Source organism: Gorilla gorilla, chromosome 13 (genome assembly GCF_029281585.2).
Source record: "Gorilla gorilla gorilla isolate KB3781 chromosome 13, NHGRI_mGorGor1-v2.1_pri, whole genome shotgun sequence".
Taxonomy (NCBI): Eukaryota; Metazoa; Chordata; class Mammalia; order Primates; family Hominidae; genus Gorilla; species Gorilla gorilla.
In genome coordinates this window covers 81,991,567-82,014,969 of record NC_073237.2, presented here as the reverse complement: position 1 = coordinate 82,014,969, position 23,403 = coordinate 81,991,567, and the positions used below count along the sequence as shown (strand labels likewise).

The window sequence follows — 23,403 nt, the reverse complement described above, 5'->3', positions numbered from 1 at the left end:
TGCAATCCGGGAATTCCTCCGTAACTTTTTTTTTTAATCTTGATAAGAAGAAATAAATAGGAAGACTACGAAAACATTAGGCTTTTAAAAGATACTATATTTCAGGTCATGGCTAGGGTTAGTATTCCTTCAGTCTTGGCGTCCTAAACTTCTGCATCTCCACATACAGTCACATCTAAGAGATGTTAGGATAAATATATTCAAACACAGCTCTTCTCCCTCCCTCTCTATACTTTTTCTCTTTCAAATACACTTGGTCTTTAAAATTTAGATGCTTCTATGCTCAGACAGTTATATACACATAATATAATTAAGGCATACAATGCAAATGAAAATACAATGGATTGCCAATTAAGTTACATACATTAGTCTATGAATATGGTGGCTAATACTGTACATTAAACATTTACATATTAAAATACTACACAAATCAGGTTTTTGGTGCAGAAATCTAATGATTATTTTATTTACATTTTTCCCCTCTTCCCTTTGAGTTCCTTTTAAAAATAATTTCAAGGATATCTTGGCTCAGTGGTGCACACCTGTAATTTCAGCAACTTGGGAGACTGAAGCAGGAGATCACTTAAGTCCAGGAGTTTGGGACCAGCCCAGGCAACACAGCAAAACCCTATCTCATAAAATAAATGATAAAACTAATTTCAAGGATAATGCATAGTTGAAGGAAGACAAAATAAATTCACAAGATAATTTTAAAAACAGAAATGTTTCAGGGCAAAATGTGAAATAAACACACATTCTCAATATGCAGGCAGTTCACCATAAATATATCTTCTACTCTCTTCCATAATGTAATGACTACCACTAGTAAAAACTATTAAACTTAAGATGGCAGCAGGCCAGACATGGTGGTTCATGCCTGTAATCCTGGTACTTTAGAAGGGCTGAGGTGGGCAGATTGCTTGAGCCTAGGAGTTCAAGATCAGCCAGGGAAACATGGCAAAACCCCTTCTCTACAAAATGTACAACAGTCAGCAGGCATAGCGGTGCATGACTGTGGTCCCAGCTACTTGGGAGGATCACCTGAGCCTGGGGGTCGAGGCTGTAGTGAGCAGTGATTGTGCCACTGCACTACACCTTGGGTGACAGCCTGAGACTCTTTGTCAAAAAAGAAAAAGAAAAAAAAAAAAGATGGCAGCAGTGTCAAAAATATAAGTCTCTATTTTACATATACTTCATACCCAAAAAGCCAACTATTTGACTTATTAAATGTAATAGCATACGTTAGGGCTTTCTCTAGCAACCCTCTTTCTTCAGATTTTGCATGTACTCCAAGAAAAAACAACTTGAAATTTCTTGAACACACAGTTTACTTGTTCATATCTTCAACTATGCTGTTCTCTTTTATCTACAATGCCATCTATCTCTTCCACTGAAAACTTCCATTTATTCCTCAAAATCCTCCTCAGGTGCCAGCATATCTATGAAGCGTTCTCTGACCTGTTCCTGAAGTCAAACATTCCCTCCTCTGTAATATTTCCATACTTTAAACTCCAGCCTGGGCAACAAGAGCAAAACTCCGCCTCAGGGAAAAAAAAAAAAAAATAGGGTTCACAATCAGCAAGTGTGAAGTGCATACTAAAACTCTGCTCCAAACACACTTACTGTAAGTGATGTAAACCCAATGGGTATGCCCCAAACTCCATTTTTTCCTCACAGTTAAGTACTGAGACCCCTCTCCAATCTGCAGCTCCCACTTTCTGTAGGCCAAGAAAGTTAAACAAAAAAATACAAGCAGGTACTCAGTGAGGACCTGAGGGATTCTCCCACGAGTAAAACACATGTATTTTTATTTGCCCACAATGTTCTTTTGGTCAACTTCTGGGTTTTGCTCTTACTCCAGAATTGAAGCTACTATAGTGTTATAAATCTGTTGAGAAAAGAAATCTAGATTTGTATGAAGATCTTTAATATTTTAATTTGCCAAAAAGCTTCTCAAATATTTTTATAGCTACAAGTCACATTTATTAAGTGATTCCAGTTACAATCCCAAGCACATTTACTACACAACAGGCAATGCTAAATGGTGAAGAAAAGTGTCTCCGGCTTTTTAGTATAAGACAGACGATCTTTCATTAGTCCTTCTAATGAAAGCATTAGCATCTACTCTGAAAAATCTGGCGAAGGGAAAGAGTGAAAAAGAGGAGGAAGAGAAAAGGCAATCAGCCAATTTGATAAACTATTTTTGTCGTTACTGTTCAATATTTATGAAGCACCTTAATGCTCGAGATCTGACAAAAATTCGGTAAGGCTGTTCCAAACAATAAGAGAAAAAAAATCACTTTTCAAAAGCTGGCGGGGGAGGAGGAGGAGGAGCACTATATTCAAAAAGTAATTCACTATACCTCATTCATGAATGAAAGCCAAATTTCACCCATAGGCTGTTAACCGATGCTCCGAAACTTATTCGCAAAGTACATAGAGAAAGAAATTGCGCTGGGCGAAACCTAACTCGGGCAGAGAAGCGGCTTCAAAACCTGAAAGGGAGAAAACAACGTGTCAGGTCGTTGCTCCAGAAATTTCCGAGCGCCCGGCTCCCCGGGAGGGAGTGCGGGCGCCAGCGGCGGTGAGGGGACGGTGGCACCTGTCACTCGAGCGGCCCCCACGGGGTCTCGGGAGGCTCAGCGGTCGCCCGCCTGGGAGTCGGGTGCGAGTCCCTCCCCGCCGCCCCGAGCCTTGCGCCGAGCGTCGGGCCGCGGCCCCCCGGCCCGGCCGCGGCCCCCCGGCCCTCCCGCGCCCTCCGCCCAGCGGCTCCGGCCAGTGGGGCCCGTCGCCTCAGGCCGAGTCCCCGCCACCCGAGGCCGGGGCGCCGAGGGGAGCGCTGTCGAGCCGCTGCCTACACCTCCGGGGTGCCGGAGCGGACACCCGCGAGGCGGGCCCGCCTCCGCGTACTCACCGGGCCTCCCAGGCCGCCGGCTCGGCCCTCCTCTCCCTCCTCCCCCCGCCGCCTCCTCTCCCGCGGCTCCCCGGGCGGCCGCACTGGGCGTTGGGACTGGTCTGGGTCAAGTGTCGGCAGAGCTGGGGGCAGGCTCGCGCCGGGCGGGGGTCGCGGTCGGCCCGCAGGCTGGGCACTAACGGGTCCCGGGGCGCCTGGGCGCACCGCGGCGGTGAGCGCGGCTGCAGGCCGCGGTGAGGGGCGGGAAGAGCGCAGGTGCGAGCAGGCGGGCGGGCGGAGGGGGCGGCGTGAGAGCCTCGGGGCGGGGGCGGGGGCGGGGGCAGGGGCGGGGCCTGGCGCGTCCGCCGAGCGCGGGGGTTTGTTTATTTTCGCGGTTGGTAGCGGCGCTGGCGCTGGTTAGAGGTTCGCCGGTGACGTGAGCGCCCGAGTTGGGGGAGAGGACCAGAACCACCTGCTGGAGAAGGGGAGCTACGGGGGCCGGGCAGGGTCCAAACGCCTCACGTAGGCGGCGGCGCCACGGTCTTCGGGGTCACAGGGAAGAGAAGGGCTCTCCTCAAGCGGGTGGAAGGAGGGAGGCCTCCCGAGGGAGTGAGACTCTAGGCCACTCCGCCGCAGCAAGGCAGGATCACCTGCGATGCGGAGAGCAGTTAGAGGGCCCTGGAGTGGAAAAGGGCAGTGGGACCTGGTAGCTTGGGTTCCCTGCAACTTGGGGTTCGACCTCCAGGCAATGAAGTAGGGATGGTCCTGCAAGTCAAGATTCCAGTAGCAAGAGTGCATCAGATCTCTGTAAGGAAAATAACTAACATTGCTCAGTTCCCTGTAGAGTTGCAGGGCGCTTTGACGTTATCTCCCTTGGTTCTCCATCAGGTCATAGTGGACTAATTTTACAGGCGAAGTTAAGTGACTTACCCAAAACCTCACAGCTAATAAACGGCAGAGCCGGCACCCAGCTGTACTGGCTTCCAATTCTGTGAGCTTACCAGCGCATACCATTATCTCCATAAATCCCCCTGATTCAACTAATAGACGCCCCACAGGTAAGATGCTTCAGAGTTAGAGGGGAGTTGAAGATACCTTTGCCTTCAAAGAAGTAAGGAATAAAACAAAGATAAAACAGACAATAAAAGACAAACCATGATAGGTGCCACGTGAAAAGTGGCAGAGTACTGCCGGGAATCAAAGAACCGTGTATATCTGTCTTGGGGATAAGGAAAGAAAGGCAGCATGAAGGAGTAGGCATTTGGGATTGACCTTGAAGGAGACAGGGAGAGTTTTACAGCAAGAAGGGATAGCATGAGAATATATATGAAGGCGAATCAGTGAAAGTTGTGTTGGGGAAAGAGCAAAGACTCCAGGGTATGTTGAGAGGTAGAAAAGACAAAGGAGTATGGGGCCTAAGATACCAAATGGATGAATTTATATTTAATTCAGTATTTTGAGTTTTTATGGTTCAGAAGTTTGGGGGAAGAAAAGGAAGGTTTTTTTTTTCTTTATGCTAGTGATTTATCTGTGAAGGGAAGCAGAAATCAGAGGTGGAAAAACTGACAGATCTACTGTAGGCCAGGTAAAAGGTAATGATGAGTCTGACCTAAAGGGACAGCCAGGGGAATTTAAAAGAGCATAGTTGAGAGATGATGTGCATGCAGAATCTATAGAATTTGCTAACTGATTGATTAATTGTGGGTAGGCAAAGAGAAATCAAAGAAAGTGGAGGTTTTGAGTTTCTAGATAATTGCAAGAGAGAAAAGAGACAATTACAAAGGAAAGGAGAAGGAACTACTTCTTGAGAGAAGATCAGTTTAGATTTGGACATTTTAAGAATTCAAAGGGTTGTCAAGACAGCCAGACGGACATGGACACTAATAAGTTAGAAATAAAGGTTTTGTAATATGGGAAAGAGGACTGAACTAGAAAATAGACTCATAAATAATCAGCCTAGGAGTGATATTGCTGTGAGATAAAAGAAGAAAACAAAGGTCAGAATCTTGGAAAACACCCTCTTCAGAGTCTCGCTACTCAAAACGTGGTCAGTGGCCCAGCAGCACAGACATGAGGACCTTAGTTGGAAACTCAGAATCTCAGGCTCCACCCCAGACCTGCTGTACCAGCATCTTCAACTTAACGAGAACCTGAAGAGATTTGTGCCACATCAAAAAGTTTGAGAAGCTCTGATCTAGGTGAGCCAAGCCAGCAAAGAAAGGGGGTGGAGCAGAAAATGGGAGGAGAATAGGGTAATGCAGAATCATCAAGACAAGGTAAATTGGAGTTTCACAAAAACAGGGCTGGAAGGAGTGTTGCTCAACAATATCCAAAACCACAGAGGTTGAAAAGCACAAGGAAAGAAGGTATGTTTGCACTTTGTGATTAGGTAGTAGGGTCTTTGAGACCACATTGTCCTCATTGAAAGCCTGGGAAGAAAGATCCCCTTTCTGGTCAAGGTTAGTCTAGGGATCCATCCCATCTTCCCCAGTTCCCACGTATATGGGACATGTCGAGATAAGTAGATAGATTGGACAGTGGGAGAAAGTAGTTCTCTTCCAGTTGCTTCTATTTTCTCAGCAAAGTGAGGAGCAAGATCATTTTGGCAGACTGCTAATTGTCCATCACAATTTAGTCTCCCCTTCTCCCTGAAAAACACAGACTGCTTTTCTCAGCCTCTCTTTCAGTTGCATATTGTCAAGTATTAAGTTATAGAACATGAGGAGATGTTATGTCTGCCACTGTCAGGCCAAGGTGTTTACTTTGAGAGTACTTGTGCCTCTTTCATACATTTTCCTTTCTGCCAGCTGGACCCTGGACACGGTGACTCTGATTCAATTATGCAGATGACCACAAGCGTCTGGGGTTGGCAGAGCCACAAGAAAGAAGGTGCCTGGATGAAGGACAGCTACCCACTGACCTGGACACCTAATTATGTGAGCAAGATATATTTCTATTGAGTTGGAGCCATAACATTTTGCAGTCTATTTGTTATAGCAGTTTAGCCTACTCTAGGTAATGTAGTCCTTAACAGAAAGTATTGAGAAAAAAAGAGAGAAGGGAGGTGAAATCAGAGTTTATGAGTGAGGGAGAGTGAACTGACTAAAGAACATGGTAAAGTTTCCAGGCATTACTAAGAGCCCCATTGAATAAGTGGTCATGAATTTATAGTGAGGCTAGCCACTTGGTTATGCAATTTTCTCTAGCCATATTCAGTTGCTCATGTGCAGGCACTGAGTAGGCAGTTTTGGCAGTAACCAGGACTGAGATTTGACCAGGCAAGTATAAGGGGAAGATAAGGGCAGAGTTGGTGGTGGTAGAGGCAAAGGAGGCCTTATAATTTCAGAAGTGGTAAGAAGTAAAGTTATGAGAGGAGTGAAGAATGGTGGAAAGATGGTAGAGTGACTGAATTGGTGTTTTTGATGAGGTTGAAGAATTGTTGAAGTTTAGTTACTATATGCAATGACCTTGGAACGATAAGAGATGGTTGGAGAGTGGAGGCTTGAATTAAATTAGAGGAGGAGCTGTAGTTACCAGTAATATTACAGTGTAAGGAATGCATATGAGAATGGATAATTGAGGTACCAGAGGGAACAAGATCCTTTGAAACGAGGTCAAGGAATTGAGATACAGTAAGGATTTTGAAGTGAACATCCACATAGTTATATATATATCTGTTATACATACATACATACATATATACACATACCCCTCACAAAGAATTACCGCAAGAGTGATTCCACAGTAGTGTTGTAGTAGTGAGTAGTTTTGGAGAGAGTGATAGTAGCCCTAGTACTAAAATCTTTAATCTATGAGTGAGGGGTTGAATTCTTCAAATTAGGCTGCACAGGGACATCAGTGGTTTAATATGTTAAACTCTTGCAAATATCACATTTCATTAAACAGATGCTTTTACGTTTTATGTTGCTAAAGTGAGATTTCTAATTGCTTCTCTCTGACCTCTCAAATTACGATGGTAACTGCCTTCTTTTACAGGAAATGCCCATCTGTCTGTATTATAAACCAGACACATGCCAGCTTTTCCAATTTGAATGACAGTGCTTTAAAACTTGTCATAGACTACTCTGTCCTACCTCCAATGTGTATTTCAAGTAGATACATCTACAGATGCTAGCTCTGCCACATCAAACAATGCACAGTGAATGTTCAAAATCTACATTAAAAACCTCGGTTATAAAGAGCTAGATACTCTGTTTTACATGATGTGATTATTACACATTGCATGCTTGTATCAGAACATCTCATATACCCCATAAATATATACATCTACTGTGTATGCACAAAAATTAAAATTATTATTATTTTTGAGATGGAGTCTTGCTCGGTCAACCAGGCCGGAGTGCAGTGGCACAATTTTGGCTCACTGCAACTTCCGCCTCCCTGGTTCAAGCAATTCTCCTGCCTCAGCCTCCCGAGTAGCTGGGACTACAGGTGCATGCCACCACACCTGACTATTTTTTGTATTTTTAGTAGAGACGGGATTTCACCATGATGGCCAGGCTAGTTATGAACTCCTGACCTCATCATCCACCCACCTCAGCCTCCCAAAGTGCTGGGATTACAGGCATGAGCCACAGTACCCTGCCCAAAAATTAAAATTAAAAATTAAAAAATTAAAACTTCAGTTATAGCTTAAGTTAACAGTAAGTAGGGATTGGCTAAATACCTGAAAAATGGAAAATAAGATTATCTGTAGCTTGGGAAATGATGTACCATGTTATATAAGACTGCTAGGGGTAGAATTATGAGGTTATTGTGAGGATAAGACACGTTACACACACACACACACACACACACACACAACCATTCTAAAGACTACAAGTACATATAAGCATTAAGTTAGGTATGGTTATTCTATTATCATACTTATTTCTAATTATTATGGAATTGCTTTAACTATACGTGGACTTTTCCTACTTAGAAAATGTTCATTGCATCTGTACATGTTAAGACCCAGTGGCAAGGGGACTCCTGGTTAAGCATAGTGCATTGAACACACGTTTGTTTCCACTTATTCCAGAGACCTCATTAAAATGATAGTAAAGGAATAAAAAAGATATAAATCTATAAAGAAAAAGCAAACAGGGAAAGAGATCCCGGCTGAATAAAATGCCAACAAAATTTAGAAACGTGGAAAGCAGATGGATGAGTGATCACTGACTTACCAAAGCTGCCAAAGTGACTACTTCAGCTTTTGGGAGAAGGCAGAACCAGCCAGAAGTGAGCCTATCCATGTCACAGCACCCTGGAAAGGCTCTAAAACTAGAGCTGCTTTCTCTCCGAAAGCAGAAGGAGAGCAAGGCTAAAAAGGAGAATTCACTGTGAATGTCTTCTAAAGAGAATGATCCTGCCTCCCCTATATTCCCTACTCCATTCCATGCTGCCCAAATTCACCGGAAGATAGATGGTTTACTTTCTGGAGAGGTTCACTCAGAGCTCTCTTAGGCACCAGGCAGAGCTAAAGACAGGGATGACTCACTACACAGAAAAGCAGAATTAAGTGAAGTTGTGCATATTAAATTATAAGGCAGACCCCTTCCCCCAGCTTCATTCACAAATTCAGATCCTAGAATGCTGGGATCCTGTCAAGAGACTGGAAGCTTCTTAGGGGAAAACCAGCTGCTCCAAGAGAAGAGGTCTCCAAATATTGAGGTTTGGGGATCCCATGGTGAAGAGTGTGGCTTGTTGACTGTCTTTTACAGTCAGCCCAATAGTCAGCAATCCCTGATTGTACCTACAGAGGCTCTCATCAACATTTTATTGCCTCATTCTTTTATTTGAAAAATTTTGGCTGGGCGCACTGGCTAACACCTGTAATCCCAACACTTTAGGAGGCTAAGGTGAGAGGATCACTTGAGCCCAGGAGTTCAAGACCAGCCTGGGCAACATAGTGAGATCCCACCTCTACAAAAAAGAATAAAAAATTGGCTGGGCCTGGTGGTACACACCTGTAGTCCTAGCTACTTGGGAGGCTGAGGCTGGAGGATAATTTGAGCCAGGAGTTTCAGGCTGCAGTGAACTGTGATTGCACCACTATCCAGTCTGGGTAACAGAGTGAGACCCTCTCTAAAAATAATACAAATTTAACAAGTTTTTTATAGATGGGGTATCTCTGTGTTGCACAGGCTGACCTCAAACTCCTGGCCTCAAATCATCCTCCTGCCTGTGTAAATTAGTTCAACCATCGTGGAGGACAATGTGGCGATTCCTCAAGGATCTAGAACTAGATATACCATTTGACCCAGCAATCCCATTATTGGGTATATACCCAAAGGATTACAAATCATGCTACTATAAAGACACACACACACGTATGTTTATTGCGGCACTATTCACAATAGCAAAGACTTAGAACCAACCGAAGTGTCTATCAGTGATAGACTGGATTAAGAAAATGTGGCACATATACACCATGGAATACTATGCAGCCATAAAAAGGATGAATTCATGTCCTTTGCAGGGACATGAATGAAGCTGGAAACCATCATTCTCAGCAAACTATCACAAGGACAGAAAACCAAACACCGCATGTTCTCACTCATAGATGGGAATTGAACAATGAGAATTTGGACACAGGGCGGGGAACATCACACACCAGGGCCTGTCGGGAGGGATAGCATTAGGAGGTATACCTAATGTAAATGACGAGTTGATGGGTGCAGCAAACCAACATGGCACATGTATACCTATGTATCAAACCTGCACATTGTACACATGTACCCTAGAACTTAAAGTATAATGATAACAATAATAATAATAATAATAAAGATCCTCCTGCCTCAGCCTCCCAAGTAGCTGGGACTACAGGCATGAGCCACGATGCCCAGATATCACCTCATTCTTAAATGTGGTGAACAGTTGATGATCTCCATTTATTTGAAGAAACCTCCTTACATGAAAGACAGAACCTACAATGAACAAACAAGAAAAGAAAAAAAAGAGCTTTAGAGGCCAGGTGTGGTATAATCCCTGCACTTTGGGAGGCCAAGGTGGGTGGGTCACCAGAGGTCAGGAGTTCGAGACCAGCCTGGCCAACATGGTGAAACCCCATCTCTACTAAAAATACAAAAAAGTAGCTGCGCGTGGTGGCACACACCTGTAATCCCAGCTACTTGGGAGGCTGAAGCCAGAGAATTGCTTGAACCCAGGAGGCGGAGGTTGCAGTGAGCTGAGGTCACGCCACTACACTCCAGCCTAGGAAACAAGAGCGAAACTCCGTCTCAAAAAAGAAAAAAAAAAAAGAACTTGGAGGAAATAAAAGCAGTACAGAAAGCCAGAAAACATGTCAAAATCAAGAAATTCACAAAAATTTTAACTTCCATATACTCTTCTCACTCAGGAAACTGCTGGAAGGAGCACTCCATCCAAGTAAAGGTGTATATCAAGAAACAGAAAAACATGTGGCTGGGCACAGTGGCTCACACCTGTAATCTCAGAACTTTGGGAGGCTGAGGCAGGTGGATCACTTTAGGCCAGAAGTTTGAGACCAGCCTGGCCAATATGGTGAAACCCTGTCTCCACCAAAAATACAAAAAAAAAAAAAAAAAAAAAAAAAGCCGATGTGGTGGCACATGCCTGTATTCCCAACTACTTGAGAGGCGGAGGCAGGAGAATCACTTGAACCTGAGAGGCGGAGGCTGCAGTGAGCTGAGATTATGCCTCTGTACTCCAGCCTGGGTGACAGAGTGAGAGTCCGTCTCAAAAAAGAGAAAAAGAGAAACAGAAAAACATGGGATCTGGTAAACCAGAACTCCAACAAAGCAGAAAACAAAGAGAATTCTCTAGATCAAGCTTTTCCAACCCGTGGTGTGTGGCCCAGGATGACTTTGAATGTGGCCCAACAGAAATTTGTAAACTTTCTTAAAACATACTTTTTTGTGATTTTTTTTTTAGCTCATCAGCTATTGTTATTTTATGTGTGGCCCAAGACAATTCTTCTTCCAGTGTGGCCCAAGACAATTCTTCTTCCAGTGTGGCCCAGGAAAGCCAAACGATTGGACACCCCTGCCCTAGGTGAAGGTGAAGGAAGGTTCCAGGAAGTCAGCTGTGTAGCAGGCCTGGAGAGCACACTAGAGGATGGAAGGCTCTAGAAGGGATGTCTCCAAGAAAAGAAAATGGAAATGATGGATTACCTAATATGTCTGAACCTTTTGAACAAAATTTCACAACTCTGGTGGAAAATACGGAGATGTAATGGTGATAGATATAGAGAAAACTAAGCAACCACCAGGTATGGTGGCTCACATCTGTAATCCCAACATTTTGGGAACTGAGGCAGGAGGATGGCTTGAGCTCAGGAGTTTTGAGACCAGGCCAGGCAACATTGTGAGACTTTGTCTCTACCTTAAGTAAAAAAAAAATAGCCAGGAGTACTGGTGCACATCTGTAGTCCCAGCTACTCAGGAGGCTGAGGTGGGAGCCTGGGAGATTGAGGCTGCAGTGGGCTATCATCGCGTCACTGCACTCCAGCCTTAGTGAAAGAATGAGATCCAGTCTCAGAAAAAAGAGAGAGAGAGAGATAAAACTAAGCAACTTAAGAAAGAAGGAAGAGCCGGGCGCAGTGGCTCATGCCTGTAATCCCAGCACTTTGGGAGGCCGAGGCGGGCAGATCACGAGGTTGGGAGATCGAGACCATCCTGGCTAACACAGTGAAACCCTGTCTCTACTAAAAATACAAAAAATTAGCCAGGTGTGGTGGTGGGCACCTGTAGTCCCAGCTACTCGGGAGGCTGAGGCAGGAGAATTGCTTGAACCAGGGAGGCAGAAGTTGCAGTGAGCCAAAATTGTGCCACTGCACTCCGGCCTGGTTGACCGAGCAAGACTCCATCTCAAAAATAATAATAATTTTAATTTTTGTGTGTACACAGTAGATGTATATATTTATGGGGTATATGAGATGTTCTGATACAAGCATGCAATGTGTAATAATCACATCATGTAAAACAGGGTATCTAGCTCTTTATAACCGAGGTTTTTAATGTAGATTTTGAACATTCACTGTGCATTGTTTGATGTGGCAGAGCTAGCATCTGTAGATGTATCTACTTGAAATACACATTGGAGGTAGGACAGAGTAGTCTATGACAAGTTTTAAAGCACTGTCATTTAAATTGGAAAAGCTGGCATGTGTCTGGTTTATAATACAGACAGATGGGCATTTCCTGTAAAAGAAGGCAGTTACCATCGTAATTTGAGAGGTCGGAGAGAAGCAATTAGAAATCTCACTTTAGCAACATAAAACGTAAAAGCATCTGTTTAATGAAATGTGATATTTGCAAGAGTTTAACATACTAAACCACTGATGTCCCTGTGCAGCCTAATTTGAAGAATTCAACCCCTCACTCATAGATTAAAGATTTTAGTACTAGGGCTACTATCACTCTCTCCAAAACTACTCACTACTACAACACTATTGTGGAATCACTCTTGTGGTAATTCTTTGTGAGGGGTATGTGTATATATGTATGTATGTATGTATGTATAATAGATATATATAACTATGTGGATGTTCACTTCAAAATCCTTACTGTGTCTCAATTCCTTGACCTCCCTTCAAAGGATCTCGTACCCTCTGGTACCTCAATTATCCATTCTCATATGCATTCCTTACACTGTAATATTACTGGTAACTACAGCTCCTCCTCTAATTTAATTCAAGCCTCCACTCTCCAACCATCTCTTATCGTTCCAAGGTCATTGCATATAGTAACTAAACTTCAACAATTCTTCAACCTGATCAAAAACACCAGCCTCCGTCTCAAAAAAAAAAAAACAAAAAAAAAACTAAGAAGAAGAAGAAAGGGATAAAAACCTCCAGGAGAAATAGTCACAGCCATAAAAAACAACGAAATCATGTCCTTTGCAGCAACATGGATGCAGCTGGAGGCCAATTATCCTAAACGAATTAGTGCAGGAACCAGAATACCAAATACCATGTGTTCTCACTTACCTTACCCCTAAAAGTTAGATGCCCTTCCTCCATACTCCCACAGTACCCTCTATATTTTTACCAGAGTCATTATATTCCTCTTTACTTTGTGAGCCCCTTAAAAGCAGAGACCGGGTCTGTTTTACTCACTGGTATGTCACTACAGTGCCAGGCTCATTGTTCGCATTCAAATGGTTGTTGAATGAACAAACTCAAATGTAACTGCCTGTTTACTTGTCTGTCTTTCCTCAACAGGCTGTACGTTCTTTGGTGGATGGATCTGTGGTTTATTAAGCTTTGTTTCTTTTAGCATTTAGCACTCAGCATGAAACCTAGCACACAGAAGTTTATTGAATAAATTAGTCAGCATTATAATTAATCTTTAAAATACAGTATATAGCATTGAAGAATATATAGAAAGTATTCTCAAGATACAGAGAGACATGGGTTGCTCAGGATTATTCCTTTGTGTTTCACTTATAGGAAAGATCTCATACTATAGACTACAAATGCCAAATGACCTACTGTGCTCATACCACCCTTAACCTAGAAATAAAATAGAAACAATTCCTAAAGAGACAGTCTTAAAAATAACCAGCTAAAATTTTATCAACAACAACAAAAAAGTAGTTGGGGTTTTTGCTCATTAAATTAGTTTGTATGGGTAAGCACCACCTAAGTTTCTTGATTCATGGCATGTGTTCTTAAACCAATTTACTATCCACTAAAAATAAATAGTGATCAATATATAAAAAGCAGTTGTATTTCTTGACACTAGCAATGAACCATCTGAAAATGAAATTAAGAACACAATTCCACTTACAGTAGCATCAAAAAGAATAAAATATTTAGAAATAAATTTAACCAAAGAAGTGTAAGACATGTACACTGAAAAGTAAAAAACATGGTTAAAAGAATGGAAAGACAGCCCATGTTCATGGATTGGAAGACTGAATATTGCTAAGATGGCAGTACTCCCCAAATTGATCTACAGATTCAATGCAATTCCTATCAAAATTCCATCTCCCTCTTTGTAGAAATGGACAACTGGTCCTAAAATTCATATGGAAACTTAAGGGACCCCAAATAACGAATAAATGTTGGAAAAGAAGAACAAAGTTTATGGATTCACACTTTGACTTCAAGATTTACTACATAATCAAGACAGTGTGGTACAGTCTGTCATAGGACAGACATATAGACCAGTGGAATAAAATTGAGTCCAGAAATAAACCTGTGTGGTCAATTGGTTTTCAACAAATGTATGAAGACAGTTTAATGAGGAAAGAATAGTTTTTTTCAACAAATTGTATTGACACAACTGGATATCTGCATGCAAAATAATGAAGTTGGACCCTTAACTCATACCATGTACAAAAACTAATTCAAAATTGATCAAAGACCCAAATGTAAGACTTAAAACTGTAAAGTGTCTTCTCCTTCCATCAAAGCTGGTTGGATGTGATTTCCATGTTCAGATACAATTTATGATACTTGCTTCTTTTGAGCATGCATACATTAGAAGAGCATTTTTTGATCAGTATGTTTACATGTAGTTCTTAACAGCTTTATATATATGTGAGCTCAGAAACTTATTTCCATCTGAAAAAGCACCCCTAATTTTCTATTTCCTTACCCTGCTTTACTCTCTCCATAAGTAATATCACTGGACTATAAGTTCCTTGAGGGATAGGGCTTTTAGTTTTCAACTCTATCAGCAAAAATATAAAGGTTGATAGAAAATATAAAGCAGGAAAATGCCTATAAATTAAAAGCCTGTAGAAATTTCCATCTTTACATTTTAGCATTTACATATAGATGCCATTTTTTTATATTTTCAGGAAATAAATAACTTTAGCTACCAGCCCACCCTTTGGAAGAGGTACAGATTATTTCCCACATAAGAACTAAACCCCACAGTACTGGCCCATGTCTTGAAGGGTGAAGGGCCAACTAAACTCACATAATCAAATGCTTAAACCTAGCTTCCTTTCTTATGGGAGATACTGAATTTTGTAATAAACCTTTCTAAGAATACCTCATACCACTTAAGGTAACTCAGGAAAACTGTATGTTAGTATTCTTCTTTTCTGATTTATTTGTTCACAATCCACTAGAATACTTATGATTGCAGGTTCCATTACCCTTAAAGTCTTGACCTTCTCTTTCCTTGGCTGCTCAGGTCATAGGTGCTGCAATCTAGAGACAAAATATTCCTTACACTGGCAGATACTTGCAAACTAAGGGGAACGAGCTTCCCTCTGAATGTTTATGAAGGAGAGACCACTGTGGTAATGTTAAATTTAATACACTTGTTGTATTTAGGAGCTAAAAGTCTCAGATGCTAAATGAGGACTGATTTCTTTTTATTTGATCATATACCTATACATGTGCAAAAAAATTAACTTCTTGTTTTATAGTGTCTTTGGGGAAAAATAGTTTAAAATTCTTATCAGTTTTAAGAAAAGTTATTTTCCAGCCATAGTTCAATAGCTCACAAACGTAACTGTTACTAAAAAAATAAGTAATAAATAGCCAAAAACTGGTGGCCAAAGATCCAGTAAAAAACATCCTCTTTCACTCATAAATCAAAGAAATAGTCATGAAGCACTTCTATGCCTATACAAATAGATTCAGCAAGTCTTTAAAATATTTTTGCTAGAATTCACATTAATCTTCCCAGAGAATACTCTTATTTATACTGTTGAAACATACATAACTAAAATTGGGAATTTGTTTAGAAGATATATATAACTAAAACTGAGAATTTGTTTAGAAGATGTCTTATGATTTGTTTATATAAAATAAACAACCATGTGTGCCAAACAGTTATCCCATTTTGACATCCAACCGTATGGAAAACCTACTTATAATTTAATCTTAAACATATATGATGCTTCAATTTTCAAAGTGCTTTCATTTGATAAAGCATTTATTTGATAAAGCATTTATTTGATAAAGTAAGATTATGTAACAAAAATATTTGCTATGTAACAAAAATAGTAATTTCCCTCCTAATTACTTTGTGTTTCATTTGAAAAATAGGATTTTGATATTAAATGCAGGGTAGTGATTCATAAATAGTTTTTTAAAGGCTGTTTGGTTTAGAAAATATCATTTAATGTACTCTATTAATAAAATTACAGCCTGTGTCATTCTAGTCATGTCTAACAGCTGGTGACACCTGGAGCTAGCCTGGAAAATGTCTAGTGAAACGGATGGGCTTAGCCCCAGGCCTTGAATGGAACAATTCAGATGCTGTCCAACCCTCCCAGGTGATGGGAATTTCAAAAGGAGATTAACTCCTCAGTATTAAAATACCTTGCCCTGTTCCCATTATTCCCATCTAGAAAAAGCATGCTAGAAAGTAACAACAAAACTTTGACTTTAATAGTTATAAATTATGAAAATTATCAGTTATTTGAACTCAGATAACTCCTCACTCCTTTTCATTCCTAGAGGATAGACAGTGAAGTGCAACTACAGCCCGCAAATGAAAATGAATAAAATTAATCCAGCCCCTCAAGGCAGGCAAGTAGCCGCTGGTTTGTAATCTTGAATTAAAGTTTTTTTATACACAGGTTTTTCGGTAGACAAAATCTGGGACATTTTAGCAGAGGGAAAAAAATAAACAAAATAGTTGAGATATCATTGTTTTACAAAAATAAATCCCATTTTGCCTACAGCAATTTTTTTGTTTGTTTTGGCATATCATTCATGGTTCTTCAAAGGTAAAATCACTTAAGTCCTAACTGCTTTCCTTCAGTGTATGCTGTTAGGCTATTGGAATTTACCACAAACTGCTATTTCTTGTAATTCTCTATTGAATGGCTCCACAATTTCTATTCAAATTCGATCTAGGATGGCTTCTTTTCATAATATCCTGAGTGAATAGTAAACATAGGAAAAGGAACCAGTATAAAAATATACCAATATGAAAAATAAAAACCAGTATACAAAATAAAAACCAGTATAAAAAATAGGTATTTTTTAATGGCAAAGTCAATACTAACCAAGAGTATTCTTTAGTGTTTAGAGATAGCCAAAGATTGCCTCTCCCTCTCCCTCTCCCTCTCCCTCTCCCTCTCCCTCTCCCTCTCCCTCTCCCTCTCCCTCTCCCTCTCCCTCTCCCTCTCCCTCTCCCTCTCCCTCTCCCTCTCCCTCTCCCTCTCCCTCTCCCTCTCCCTCTCCCTCTCCCTCTCCCTCTCCCTCTCCCTCTCCCTCTCCCTCTCCCTCTCCCTCTCCCTCTCCCTCTCCCTCTCCCTCTCCCTCTCCCTCTCCCTCTCCCTCTCCCTCTCCCTCTCCCTCTCCCTCTCCCTCTCCCTCTCCCTCTCCCTCTCCCTCTCCCTCTCCCTCTCCCTCTCCCTCTCCCTCTCCCTCTCCCTCTCCCTCTCCCTCTCCCTCTCCCTCTCCCTCTCCCTCTCCCTCTCCCTCTCCCTCTCCCTCTCCCTCTCCCCTCTTTCCACGGTCTCCCTCTGATGCCGAGCCGAAGCTGGACTGTACTGCTGCCATCTCGGCTCACTGCAACCTCCCTACCTGATTCTCCTGCCTCAGCCTGCCGAGTGCCTGTGATTGCAGGCGCGCGCCGCCATGCCTGACTGGTTTTCGTATTTTTTTTGGTGGAGACGGGGTTTCGCTGTGTTGGCCGGGCTGGTCTCCAGCTCTTAACCGCAAGTGATCCGCCAGCCTCGGCCTCCCGAGGTGCCGGGATTGCAGACGGACTCTGGTTCACTCAGTGCTCAATGGTGCCCAGGCTGGAGTGCAGTGGCGTGATCTCGGCTTGCTACAACCTCCACCTCCCAGCCGCCTGCCTTGGCCTCCCAAAGTGCCGAGAGTGCAGCCTCTGCCCGGCCGCCACCCCGTCTGGGAAGTGAGGAGCGTCTCTGCCTGGCCGCCCATCGTCTGGGACGTGAGGAGCCCCTCTGCCTGGCTGCCCAGTATGGAAAGTGAGGATCGTCTCTGCCCGGCCGCCATCCCATCTAGGAAGTGAGGAGCGTCTCTGCCCAGCTGCCCATCGTCTGAGATGTGGGGAGCGCCTCTGACCCGCCGCCCCGTCTGGGATGTGAGGAGCGCCTCTGCCCGGCCGCCCCGTCTGAGAAGTGAGGAGACTCTCTGCCTGGCAACCGCCCCATCTGAGAAGTGAGGAGCCCCTCCGCCCGGCAGCCGCCCCGTCTGAGAAGTGAGGAGCCCCTCCGCCCAGCAACCACCCCGTCTGGGAAGTGAGGAGCATCTCCGCCCGGCAGCCACCCCATCTGGGAGGGAGGTGGGGGTCAGCCCCTGCCAGGCCAGCCGCCCCGTCCGGGAGGGAGGTGGGGGGGTCAGCCCCCCGCCCGGCCAGCCGCCCCGTCGGGGAGGTGAGGGGTGCCTCTGCCCAGCCGCCCCTACTGGGAAGTGAGGAGCCCCTCTGCCCGGCCAGCCGCCCCGTCCGGGAGGGAGGTGGGGGGGTCAGCCCCCCACCCGGCCAGCCGCCCCATCCGGGAGGTGAGGGGCGCCTCTGCCTGGCCGCCCCTACTGGGAAGTGAGGAGCCCCTCTGCCCGGCCAGCCGCCCCGTCCGGGAGGGAGGTGGCGGGGTCAGCCCCACGCCTGGCCAGCCTCCCCGTCCGGGAGGGAGGTGGGGGTGTCAGCCCCCCACCCGGCCAGCCGCCCCGTCCGGGAGGTGAGGGGCGCCTCTGCCCGGCCGCCCCTACTGGGAAGTGAGGAGCCCCTCTGCCCGGCCACCACCCCGTCTGGGAGGTGTACCCAACAGCTCATTGAGAACGGGCCATGATGACAATGGCGGTTTTGTGGAATAGAAAGGGGGGAAAGGTGGGGAAAAGATTGAGAAATCGGATGGTTGCCGTGTCTGTGTAGAAAGAAGTAGACATGGGAAACTTTTCATTTTGTTCTGTAGTAAGAAAAATTCTTCGGCCTTGGGATCCTGTTGATCTGTGACCTTACCCCCAACCCTGTGCTCTCTGAAACATGTGCTGTGTCCACTCAGGGATAAATGGATTAAGGGCGGTGCAAGATGTGCTTTGTTAAACAGATGCTTGAAGGCAGCATGCTCGTTAAGAGTCATCACCACTCCCTAATCTCAAGTACCCAGGGACACAAACACTGCGGAAGGCCGCAGGGTCCTCTGCCTAGGAAAACCAGAGAGACCTTTGTTCACTTGTTTATCTGCTGACCTTCCCTCCACTATTGTCCTATGACCCTGCCAAATCCCCCTCTGTGAGAAACACCCAAGAATGATCAATTAAAAAAAAAAAAAAAAGAGATAGCCAAAGATTGAATTTAAGTTTCAGTCCTTATGCCAGAGAAATATATTCTCTCAAAATATTTTTTGAAAATCCTTTGCTTGTCTATGGAATACTTTCAAATGAACCTCTTTCCCCCCTGTCTCCCTCCCACTCCGGTCATCTGTCTTAGAGCTATTGGAATCCTGGATCATTGTGGGAAATGAAAAGTAAGTAAATACATGCCTATGATTTGTTGTTGGTAAGTGTGGTGTGGGGTCCAAGGAATGGTTCGTTTAAAAATAAGACACTTCAGACCACATAACTTTTTTTTTTTTTGAGACAGAGTCTCCCTCTGTCGCCCAGGCTGGAGTGCAATGGCGCGATCTCGGCTCACTGCAACCTCTGCCTCACGAGTACAAGCAGTTCTCCTGCCTCAGCCTCCCGAGTAGCTGGGACTATAGGTGTGTGCCACCACACTTGGTTAATTTTGTATTTTTGGTAGAGATGGGGTTTCATCATGGCCAGGCTGGTCTTGAACTCCTGACCTCGTGATCCACCTGCCTCAGCCTCCCAAAGTGCTGGGATTACAGGCGTGAGCCACCGTGCCTGGCTGATCACATAACTTCTAACAATATTTACCACACTGGACTTGAAAAATTATACCTTGCTTTATATATGTACTGTAGTAAGCTTGAAAACACAATAATACAGTATACAAATAAGGTTTTAAAATAATTCCTTTTCTACTTTAGTTATATAATTATTAATAGATAGTTTTAAATTTCCAAGAATCATTAAGTATACATTTTTAAAAAAATATTTAATTTTCTATTCTTTTCTGTTGTGAATGGTTTTGTTCCTTGGGCATATAGGGATCTTGCTCATTATAACAGACTGTGAGATTGTTGTTTTTTTCTCTTAAAGTACTGTAGATAACTCAATAGAGCTGTGTGTTACAATTAACCAGTAGAACATAATATCTGAGTCTAATTCAATATATTTGGGTTCAAATTACACTGTTAGCATTTCAAATAGTGCCAATTCTGTTGACTCATTGCAGAAATTCCTAGAAGGAAATATAAAAACAGACAAATGAGAACTATGCAAAATATCAAAAGCCATCATTATAACATCAACTTTTTCTGGGATTTCTTTTCATAATTTCCTCTGTTCTAATTACCTCCATGTTGGAGTCATGTTGGGGTCAACATGAAAGCCATTCTAAAAATCAAACACTATTCCAGTGTTTGATGCTTTCTCTTTGTATGCAGTACATTCCGAGGAATGGAAGGAATTGCAGCAGTCAACCTTGGTGTAGGCAATAAGGGGTGCATTGTTTACAGATAATTTAAAAACAACAAAACCTATGAAAAGTCAGCCTGCTTTTATCAGCAGCAATGACAGTGATAAAATACTTCTCCTTATCGGGCAGAGGCTCCCCAGTACCCTACCCTTGGTGTACTTCTGCCAACATAAGCTCAAAAGTACTACATGCCCAATGCTTTTGAGATGCTTATTGCAAATGGATCTCACTCTCGCCTTTATTTTCAATTTTTGAAAATATAAATGTAGAAGAATATATTATCAGTGTTAATCAAGGCAGCCTACAATCTGTTACAACTTTAAATGTTTAAAATATACATAATGAATTTTTTTAAAAAGTCCAATGCAGTTGAGAGAGGAATTGTGGACATAAGTAACTTTCTACCTGAACTTTCAAATACTGATACCCCACTGTTTTAAAGTCACGAGTAGGTGCCTAAGGAAATAAGTGAAAAATCAAAATATGTCATACTTGCATTTAATGTGTAAGAATTTGTTTTGACCACAGAACCGAACTCCCACTAAGGATTTCACTCCCTGATAGTCATTCCAAAACTTAGTATAAGACTTTTATTTTTTTCTATATAAGGAATTTAGTCTCAAATAAGCATTCCTCACTTTACTGGCCTAGACTGAACAAGGCAATGGCTAGTGGCAATCTAGTCCACAATTAATGAAGATCATATTTTTGCTGACTCCTTGGACCCTGAGTTCATGAAGATATGAAGAACTGAGGCAACAACAAAAAAATACATTAAGAAAAAAAAGCAAACATTAAAGCACAAAAGCACCTTCATCAATGTTCTCACCACCTGTGGTTCCCAACGTAAAGAATTTTCCATCTCTGTTAGCTATAACACTCTAGAGTTAGGAAAGTAACTAGTACTTTACAAATATTTTTCCTTTCAAATGCTTTATTACAGTTAGAGGAAAAAAGAACATAATGAACAAAAAAAAGAAAACCACAAACATTTTATATACATGCAAAAGGGCAATAAAGTGACAAAATGTTTAGAAAAAACGTGAAAAAGTAAAATCATTATTAGTATATGTAAAAAAATAATTTTACTTGCCTTGGGTAGGTGTCTAATTTTTTTCTTTCCTTTGTGAGAACACCGACTAAACTAGAATGACCAGAGGTTCATTTCCAGAATATATTATTCACGATGTTATTTATATGTGTGTTTGCATATGTGGCATGAAATCTGCCATATATATAAAGAATATATGTTTAACCAAAAGGAAGAAAAACACCATACCTTTGTTATTTAGAAAGCAACTCACAATTGCATAATCAAACCTAATCATTGTTGTTTTGATATAAATTTTCTTGCTTTATTAGTGAGTTGGCTTTGAGGAAATGTGTATTTCCACAGGTAAAACAAGTATGTGTTAATTTCTTGAGCAAGTAGGATTCCAGTATCAGAATACATTCTTAAATGAATTATTCCTAGATAATGCATAGCACATTACTTAATCTTATAAGGAACTTATTATTAGGATCTTCATTAATAAATATTTATTTATAAATATTGCTGTGCTTGTTAAGGGCACTGACCTTTGGCCATTATATATATCTATATCTATGTATATATACAAGTGTATCTATAGATATATTATAGCTATATAATGATATATCATGATATAAAATATTAAATAATATAAAGTGAAATAATGTATAATGTATACCCTATATCTATATCTATATACAAGTATATATATAATACTATCCATATACAAGTATATATATAATACTATCTATATACAAGTATATATATAATACTATATATATACAAGTGTTTATATACAAGTGTATATATTATAATGGTAAAAGGTCAGTGCCTTCAACAAAGCACAGCAATAATATATTTAAATAAATATGTATTTATTAACAAAGGTCCTCATTATAAGTTCCTTGTAAGATTATGTGCTATGCCTTAATTAGAAATAATTAATTTACACATACTTGTTTTACCTATGGATATACAAACACATTTCCTTATATACTTGTATAGGTACAAGTGTATATATATATATATGAGATATATATAATAATGGCAAAAGGTCAGTGCATTTATACATATTTATAATGTGTATGTTTTACCTTTGGTTTCTATGATTTATATTTATATATAAATATACATAAATTTATAAAAGTGGAAGACTAGCTGTAAACCAGAATCTGACTTCAAACAGTCCCTGGTAAAAATAAAATTTCCCAGTTAGTTTGTAAATTCGTTTTTTGAAATTTAGAAAATAGTATCTCATTGGACCAATATTTATAAATTGTTTCATTCCCAGGTAAGTCCACAGAAATCTATTTAATTTAAATAAATTTTAGTACCATGCTTAAGAGATAAACTATTTTCCTTTTTATAAGTTTTTTTTGTTTTGGTTTGTTTCTTAAAGGAACTGGTTTTTAGCAAGGAGACCAAGAAACTACTCCCTAGGGGCTAGCAATGAGAGAAAGGAAGCCTTGAGTCTTTGAGCACAGGGTGACGGTTTGGGTCCTATGTGAGATGATCAAATCCACAGCAACAGAGGAAAGGACAAAAGGAAAAGGTCTGTAGCAGCACTACATCAGAAAAAATGGATTCAGCAAGGAAGTGGGTGACTCTGAGTAAGCATCCATGTCAGGATGGTTTTGCTACAGCCCCCAACCAAACATTAATTAGTTTAAGAAACTCAACTTCGGTTTTAAGTGATTTGGAAAAGTAACAAAGAACAACATAAGTAACAAAATAATTCCTCAGATCATTACAATGGATGTTTCCTATAACTGAAAAATATGGTTAAAAAGTACAAACTGCATTTGGTGTGCAAACTGTTTAGTTCTTAATTCCAAACTAAATTGTACATTATATAGTAAAATTTTGACCAGAAAAACTTGGAGATTTTAGTAAAAATTTCATTGACATATTTACAGCCCCAGTGTAGTTTGGCCGGTATGCAAAGCCTGACTAAGGAGGTTATAGAAAAAAATATCAGACTTAAAGCCTATCAAATCATTAAAGATGCT

General features: G+C 41.7%; 2 long non-coding RNA genes across 3 annotated transcripts; one reads left to right on the top strand and one right to left on the bottom strand.

The window, feature by feature from the left end:
• Positions 1-377: 377 nt before the first annotated feature.
• Positions 378-3,251, bottom strand: LOC134756878 (uncharacterized). 2 transcript variants are annotated; one of them, XR_010130251.1, is made up of 3 exons: positions 2,915-3,251; positions 2,364-2,495; positions 378-628 (listed from the first exon to the last, which is right to left on the bottom strand). It is a non-coding gene; the product is annotated as an uncharacterized lncRNA (long non-coding RNA). The 2 variants fall into 2 exon arrangements; XR_010130250.1 differs by lacking the exon at positions 378-628 and adding an exon at positions 1,180-2,135.
• Positions 3,252-8,448: 5,197 nt separating this feature from the next.
• On the top strand, positions 8,449-16,369 carry LOC134756877 (uncharacterized). Its single transcript, XR_010130249.1, has 2 exons — positions 8,449-15,133; positions 16,302-16,369. It is a non-coding gene; the product is annotated as an uncharacterized lncRNA (long non-coding RNA).
• Positions 16,370-23,403: the final 7,034 nt, after the last annotated feature.